This window comes from Myotis nattereri (assembly GCF_964212035.1).
Source record: "Myotis nattereri genome assembly, chromosome: 16".
In the NCBI taxonomy this organism is placed as follows: Eukaryota; Metazoa; Chordata; class Mammalia; order Chiroptera; family Vespertilionidae; genus Myotis; species Myotis nattereri.
The window spans coordinates 17,140,121-17,148,369 of NC_138091.1; positions in this window are offsets into that span (position 1 = coordinate 17,140,121).

An 8,249-nucleotide genomic window follows, 5' to 3' on the forward strand; every position below is an offset into this window, starting at 1 on the left:
TTCTGTTTTATTGGGGTAGCGGTCTGTTCTTGCACTAATACTGCCCTGCTATTAAGACTACAAGTGTCTGTTTTTCATGATGCTTTGTAGCAAGTTTAAATTTCTGGAAGGGCAAGACCCCTCTTGTTACTCTTCCTTATCAATGTCAACTTACTATTTGTGGTCTTTTATTTTTCCATACAAATTTGGAGGTAAACTTATCAATATCTTTTTTTAAAAATTGGTTTTTTATTGGTAATGTATCAAATAATAAATTTCCCTGGGGACATCTGATATCTTTGTAATGAACTATTTATTTATTCAGGTCATCTTCTATGTCCCTTATTAGAAATAAAAGTTGGTTTTTTTTTTCCATCGAGGTCTTATGAATACTTGGTTAATTGCTAGGTGCTCTATAATTTTGTCACTGATGCAATTTAAATGTTATTTTTTATTGCATTTCCTAATTAGTTATTACTGGTGTAGTAAAATGCTAATGAAATATATTTTATGGGAAAAAATTTTTTCTTGTATATAGCAACCTTGATGAGCATCCTTGCTGGTTCTAGTAGTCTCTGTTGATTCTGTTTGCTTTTCCAAGCAGGTGATTATGTCATCTGTAAATCAGTTTTATATTGTCCCTTTTAATCTTTGCACTACTTATTTATTTTCCTTCCTTGTATTAATCATGACCTTTAGGACTTTGTCAAACAGTGAACATCTTTGTCCTTTTTCCATCATAAAAGAGATTAGTCTAAAATTTCTTCATTAAGTATAAAAATTTCCTTTCTGGGAGCATTTGAGATCTTGCTCCCTGTTTGACTCAAATAAACTCATACAAATAAAAAGAATTTTCTTTCTAATCTTTGTTTTCTAAGAGTTCTTATCATAAGTAGTTGTTGAAACTTATCAAATGCTCTTTGTGTCTGTATTTATAGATGAAATGGACCTTTAATACTTTTCTCACATTATCTTTTTGTTGTTGTTAATTCTCACCTGAGGACATTTTTTCCATTGATATTTTTAGAGAGCGTGGAAGAGAGGAAGGGGGAAGAGAAACATCCATTGGCTGCCTCCCCCAGGCTCCCAGCACATGCCCTGGGGGTGGGGGTCCAACCTGAGACCCTCCTTCGTGCAGAGGCCGCCATTGCTGTAACCACACTGAGCCCACCAGTCAGGCGCTCACATGATCTTTAACTGATTTCAGAGGCGAGATTACCCAGCTTCATACAATGAGCTGGTCACTCCGTCACTCCTTGGGACACTGTATCTTAAATATGTGCTCTCGGCTGAACCACAGGGGATCGTCTGGCCTCGCCTCCTGTTTCCTAAGCAGGCAAAATATCTCCACTCCTATTCTACAGATGAGACAATTGAGGTCCAAGAATAAATTTCTATTTTATTTTATTTTTTTAAATGTGTTGGTTTTAGAGAGAAAGGAAGAGATAAAAAGAAACATTGATTTGTTGTTGTTCCACTTATTTATATATTCATTGGTTGATTCTCTTTTTTTATCCTCCCCTGAGGGATTTTTAAAAATATATATGTTTTTATTGATTCTACAGTAGAGAGAGAGGAAGGGCGAGGGAGAGAGATATCAATGTGAGAGAGAAACATCAATGGGCTGCCTCCCGCACACCCCTTCCTGAGGATCAAGCCCACAACCCGAGCATATGCCCTGACTGGTATTATAATCGGAGACCTTTAGGTATGTGGGACAATGCTCAACCAACTGAGCCACACTGGCTGGGAATTTTTTTAAATTGATTTTAGAGAGAGAGGAAGGTCAAGAGAGAAACAATGATGTGAGAGAAATATTGATCGGTTGCCTCCCAAACGTGCCCCAACCAGGGATTGAACCGGAGACCTATATGTGCCCTGACGGGGAATTGAACCAGCAACCTTTTGGTGTACGGTAGGATGCTCCAACCAACTTAGCCACCCAACCAAGACAATTTCTAAATGCGGTGGAATTAGTCCTGGCTCCTGGCTGGGTAGTTCAGTTGGTTAGAATGTTGTCCTGATACCCTAGGGCTGTGGGTTCCATCCCCAGTCAGGGCACAGAGGCGAGATTACCCAGCTTCATACAATGAGCTGGTCACTCCGTCACTCCTTGGGACACCGAGAGTCAACAGTGAATGCATGGGGAAAAGATGTTTCTCTCTCTCTCTAAAAAAAAAAAAAAAAATCAATAAAACACCTCTCCCTCCCCCCAAATAAAACCGAGGTAGAATTAGAAGTTGAAATATTCACCCTAACTGGTTTGGCTCAGTGGATAGAGTGTCAGCCTGTGGACTCAAGGGTCCCAGGTTCGATTCCAGTCAAGGGCATGTACGTTGGTTGTGGGCACATCCCCAGTAGGGTGTGTGCAGGGGGCAGCTGATCAATGTTTCTCTCTCATCGATGTTTCTAACTCTCTCTCCCTCTCCCTTCCTCTCTGTAAAAAAATCAATAAAATACATTTTAAAAAAAAGAACAAGGATAGCAAACTGGTGGCCTGAAATCAGAGTTAAAAAAAAAAAAAAGAAGAAGTTGGAATATTCTATCTGCCTTGGGGCCTAACTAGTAAAATAAAAATCAGTGATCAATATAATAATTAGGGTTTTTTAAGTAATAATGCATAATCTATAATAATAAAAGAATAATATGCAAATTGAATGGCCAAACAGCAGAACGACCAATCGGGACAACCACACTATGACACGCACTGGCCCCAGCCAGCCAAGGTGGGTGCCATGTGATTGGTGGGAGGCCCCATCACCCCACGATTGCCCCAATGAGGGAGGTAATCAATCCCTCTGCCAGGCTATGGATCGAGTGGCTCCTGGACTGTGAGAGTGCGCAGGCCCGGCCGAGGGATCGCCCCCCTCCCAAATGCATGGATTTCGTGCACCAGGCCTCTAAAAAAAATAAATTTTATTGATTTTTTACAGAGAGGAAGGGAGAGAGATAGAGAGTCAGAAACATCGATGAGAGAGAAACATCGATCAGCCGCCTCCTGCACATCTCCTACTGGAGATATGCCCGCAACCCAGGTACATGCCCCTGACCGGAATCGAACCTGGGACCTTTCAGTCCGCAGGCTGACGCTCCATCCACTGAGCCAAACCGGTCTCAGCAAGGCCTCTAGTATTAAAATAATATTGCAAGTTTCCAAAGTTTATCAGTTTTTCAGAACTCAGAACACTTTCTTATAGAAACAAACAAGTTAGTCAGGTTTCCAGACCAGGCTGCTTACCTCATCATATCACCAGTCATTTCCATGCTATGGCGTATTTCCCTTAATCTGACCCAACCCCCCAGCCAGACTAGATCTTTCACTCTCTGTGACCTTTGAACTCCTTATATTCCCAGCCTGTTCTCTGAATGTTCCTTTCTTAGACCTTATTGAAATCTGGCTGTCTGCTCTAACCGGTTTGGCTCAGTGAATAGAGCATTGGCCTGGGGACTGAAGTGTTCCAGGTTGGTTCTAGTCAAGGGCATGTGCCTTGGTTGTGGAGTGTGTAGCAGTAGGGAGTGTGCAGGAGGCAGCTGATCGATGTTTCTCTCCCATTGATGTTTCTAATTCTCTATCTCTCTCCCTCTCCCTCTCTGTAAAAAATCAATAGAATATATTTTTTAAAATGTGGCATATATTAAAAAAAATCTGGCTGTCTTGGAGGACACACTTCCTTGTCAGCTCTCGTAACAGAGGCTTGTTTTTTTTATCTTTTTAAAAAAATCCTCATCTGAGGATATTTTTTCCAACAATTTTTAGAGTAGAAGGAAGGGAGGGAGGGAGAAAATGAAAGAGGGAGAGAGAGAGATGTGAGAGAGATACATTGATTGGTTGCCTCCCACACATGCCCTGACTGGAGCCAGGGATGGAATCTGCAAGGAGGTACCTGCCCTTGACCAGGAATCGAACCCGTGACCCTCCAGTCTGTGGGTGGATACGCTAACCACTGAACAACCGACCATGGCTTGATCTTATTTCTTATACCTCAGGGTCTGGAGCTGGGAGTATTGCTCCCCAGTACTGCTTCTAGACCATTATTCTTCCTTCATCCTTCAAAATCCTCTGCTCCTTTGAAGTTCATGTCTGCAAGTGCATCACTCACTGCCTCTAATTGTTGCTAGGGTCTCCCAGCTGCTCTTTCACCCACACTCACCGATGACTTTAACTTCCTCGTCACACTTACGTCCCTGTCCCTGTTGCTGAATTCACAATCCATCAGGGTTCTCCATCTAATTGTAGCCTCTCCACCTTCAGTCTCATCTCTAGTGATTTTTCTCTTTGGCTCATTCCTAGGCTTTGCCATCTCCAAAATCAACCTCCTCTGATCTACTGAGCTTGAGCCTCCCACCCCTGATGGTCACCTCCCAGCCTTCCAGTTCATTTACTCGTGTATTTACTCAGGTACTCCCTTCACATCATAGAGACCTCTAAACCATTGATCCTCTCCCTTCTTGTACCATCTACCAACCCCTTTTTTATGTTTACGCGCCTTCTTACCCAATTCATATCACTGATCTAACATAAAACACTCTCGTGCAAATACCTTAACAATCCCTTCTCTCTCTTTTTAGTCATCAACCTCGGTTAATCCCCATGATCCCTCTACTTGCTCCTTGCACCCATTTTTTAAATTATTTTTAATCCTCACCCAAGGATATCCTTCCACCTTCCATTGATTTTTAGAGAGAGTGGAAGGGAGGGGGAGAGACATACACAGAGAGAGAAACATCGATGTGAGAGAGACACATTGATGGGTTGCCTCCTGCCTGGGGATCAAGCCTACAACTGAGGTACGTGCCCTTGCCTGGAATCAACCCCTGACTCTTTAGTCTGTGTCTGTGGGCTGAGGATCTATCCACTGAGCCAAAGGAGCCAGAGCTGCACCCCCCTTTTTTTTTTACTGTCACATTGGGGTTCAGGGGTAGATTCTACTGGCATCTAATCAGTAAAAGTTAAGGATGCTAAATATCCTATGCATAGGACCAGCAGCCGTATCAAAGAATTATCTGACCCCAAGTATCAAATGTGTGAGGTTAATAGAGCCTGCTTTAAATGAATACTCCAAGTCTCAAAGGGGCAGGTGACACAGGGTCTTAGCATCTGCTGTGACCTCTGGCTAGAACATGATTCTTACATGGCTGGCTTCTTATTCACGCTTCCCAGAAAAGTCTCCCTCGGGAGTGGAGCCAACCTCATCACATTCACCTGGTTTATTGCCTTCAAAACATCAGCCATTTTGTTTATGATTTTATTGTCTGCTTCCCTCTCTCTAGAATGTAAGTCACGTGAGCAGTGTCCTTATCTTTCTTGTTTACAGTTGTGTCCTCAGTGTCCGACATGGTGCCTGGTACATTATACAGGCACTCAGGAAGTATTTATTGAACACATGGGTGAAAATATAGTTAGTTTTCAAATTTATTCATCAAATATTTTTTAAATATATTTTTATTGATTTCAGAGAGGAAGGGAGAGGGAGAGAGAGAGATAGAAACATCAATGATGAGAGAGAATCATTGATCGGCTGCCTCCTGCATGCCCCACCCTGTGATCAACACGGCACCCCGGGCATGTGCCCTGACCGGGAATCGAACCACGACCTCCTGGTTCATAAGTCAACGCTCAACCACTGAGCCACGCTAGCCAGGCCATTAAATATTTATTGATGATAAAACCCAGACACATCTCTGCCCTCTTGGAACTTAGTATAGTGGGAGACTGACATTGAATAAATAAGCACACAATGTAAATAGTTTCAAACTATGATAAGAGCTTTGAAAGTAAAGTATAGGTAAGTAGCGGTGACAGCGTTCAGCAGGTGATCTGACTCAGCCTGAGGTGGGGTAGCCAGGCCAGGCCTCCTAGGAGAAGTGCTATTTGAGCTGATAGCTGAAGGATTACTTGGCTGGCTGGGTAGAGGAAAGTGGGTGGGGGTAAATGGAGAAGAACATCCAGGCATCGAGAACAGAGTGTGCGAAGGCAATTTGGTGGAAAGTATGTTTCAGGAACAGAAAGATGCCAGTGTGGCTCAAGCAGTCTGGTATGGCATTTGCCAAATCCAGCCGAACAATAGGAGCAAAGGAGTGCCATTGGAAGATATAAGGCTTTCCAACAGGAAGTGACAAGATTCTCGAAGTTTGTTTGGAAAAAAAAAAGTCACTTCCAGAGACTAGATTTTAGGAGGACGAGAAGGGAAGCAGGGGATTGGTTTGGAGACAGGTAGTGTCCAGGCAAGAGGGGACGGTGGCTTGGCCTGAGGTGGTGGCAGTGCGTGTGGAGAGAAGCTGTATCTACCTAAGTAATGAGGAATGTGGAATTTTAGAGTTGGAAAGCGCCTTTAAACAAACACCATTGACCTGGCTGGTTTGGTTCGGTGGATAGAGCAGCGGCCTGCGGACTGAAGGGTCCGGGTTAGATTCCAGTCAAGGGCACGTGCTGGGTTGCAGGCTCGATCCCCAGTAGGGGGTGTCAGTGATTCTCTCTCATCACGGATGTTTCTCTCCCTCTCCCCCTCTCCCTTCCTCTCTCTGAAGTCAATTTTAGAAAAGAAAAGAAAAAAAGACCATTAACCCCAAAGTAGAAAAAAAATGAATGAATAAAAAAGAGTTCATTAAAGTCTGCATTTTATAAAACAAACAAACAATCAGGTTAATTGACTTGGTATGAGGGCCTCTTTTTTTTAAAATATATTTTATTGATTTTTTACAGGGAGGAAGGGAGAGAGAGAGAGCTAGAAACATCGATCAGCTGCCTCCTGCACATCTCCGGTACATCTACCCAGGTACATGCCCCCGACCGGAATCGAACCCGGGACCCTTCAGTCTGCAGGCCGACGCCCTATCCACTGAGCCAAACCGGTTTCGGCAGTATGAGGGCCTCTTTAATATGTTTATTGAATACAAGAAGGAAAGACCTACAGAGACATGTTTAAGAAGGAGGAACAAAAATGGGAAATGCGTGAGAGTTGAGGGGGGGAAAGGAGAGAGAAAAATGAAGTCAGAGAGCGTAAGCAAGGTGTGCGAGTCTGGGAGGTGTGACAAGGTGGGAGGCGAGGAAGACTGGGAGGAAACTGGGCAGGAGGAGGCAAAGACAGACGAATTGGTGATGCTGGACTCCAGGAGAGCTGGAGAGAGGGGAGTGAAATAGGACGTGGAAAAGGCTGGAAGCGGGGAGGATAAGCTATGTGGGAGGAATGAGTGATGTGGGTGCGGGCAGAGATACCCAGAGGAAGGATGGGGAAAGAGTTTAGGGAGAGTCAGAGAAGACACCTGAGGGTGAGGTGGGAGCCTGCGAGCCAGATGTCAGGGAGGACAGAGCGGTGGGAGAGCCCATTCAGAGAGGCTGGTCCAGGCTCAGAATGAAGGAGAAATGGGGTATGGCTGGGGGGCTGGGGGCTTGGGGGAGCGGGGGGGCAAAAGAGGGAGTAGGAGGGAGAAAGAGGCAAAGGCGAAGGACAAGTTTGAAAAGACTTCCAGGGCGGGAGTGAGGGATGTGACCAAGGCGGTACCGGAGACCTTACCCTGCACCCCGCCTTCAGCTGGCTTCTGCTTTCAGTGGTTTCTTCCTTCTGTTACAAGGACCCCTGATTCGGGAGGGGATAGTGACCGCTGGGAGGGCCCAGGCACTGAGTCACTTCAGCAGGGATGTGCATGGAGGGGACCAAGAGGACGGGAGGGCCTGCCTGCAGGCCGGGCGTCCGGTGGAGGGCCGGGTAGGAGGGCAGCGGACCGCGGAGCGGGCGCGCGTGCTGGGGTGGCTCTGGGTGGCGACTCCAACACGGCTGCATAAGGGAGAGGGCGAAGGATTGGAGCCAGGGCCCTGACGGGGTCGGCCAGGAGAGGAAAGAGAAGGGAAGGGCGTAGAGCAGAAGGTGGGGAGAGGGAGGGCGGGACGAAAAGCGCCTAAAGGGATGCCTGGAGTCCCCGCGGCGGGAGGTGGAGGGGGAGCGGGGCGGAGCGAAGGCTGGCCGGGGGCGTCCCCGCGCTCCGGCTCCCCCGCGCCCCTGGCGCACCTGTTGGGGCTCGGGGAAGGCGCATCCCGGGGCCCGACCGAAGTCCAGTCCAGCGGGGTTGACTTCCGAGAGGCCGCCGCCTCCTCCCGACCTGTGGTCACAGACGGGCAAGTGAAGGGGCGTGACCCTGCTGCTCAAGTTTCTTCCTCTATACCTGGGAGAGGAGGGGTGGGGGCCAGGACTTCCGGCCCAGGTGAGTGTCCCTTCGGTGACGTCAGGTCACCCTTGGCCGCCCCTCCGGTTCCGCTCCCCCTCGCGCTCCCA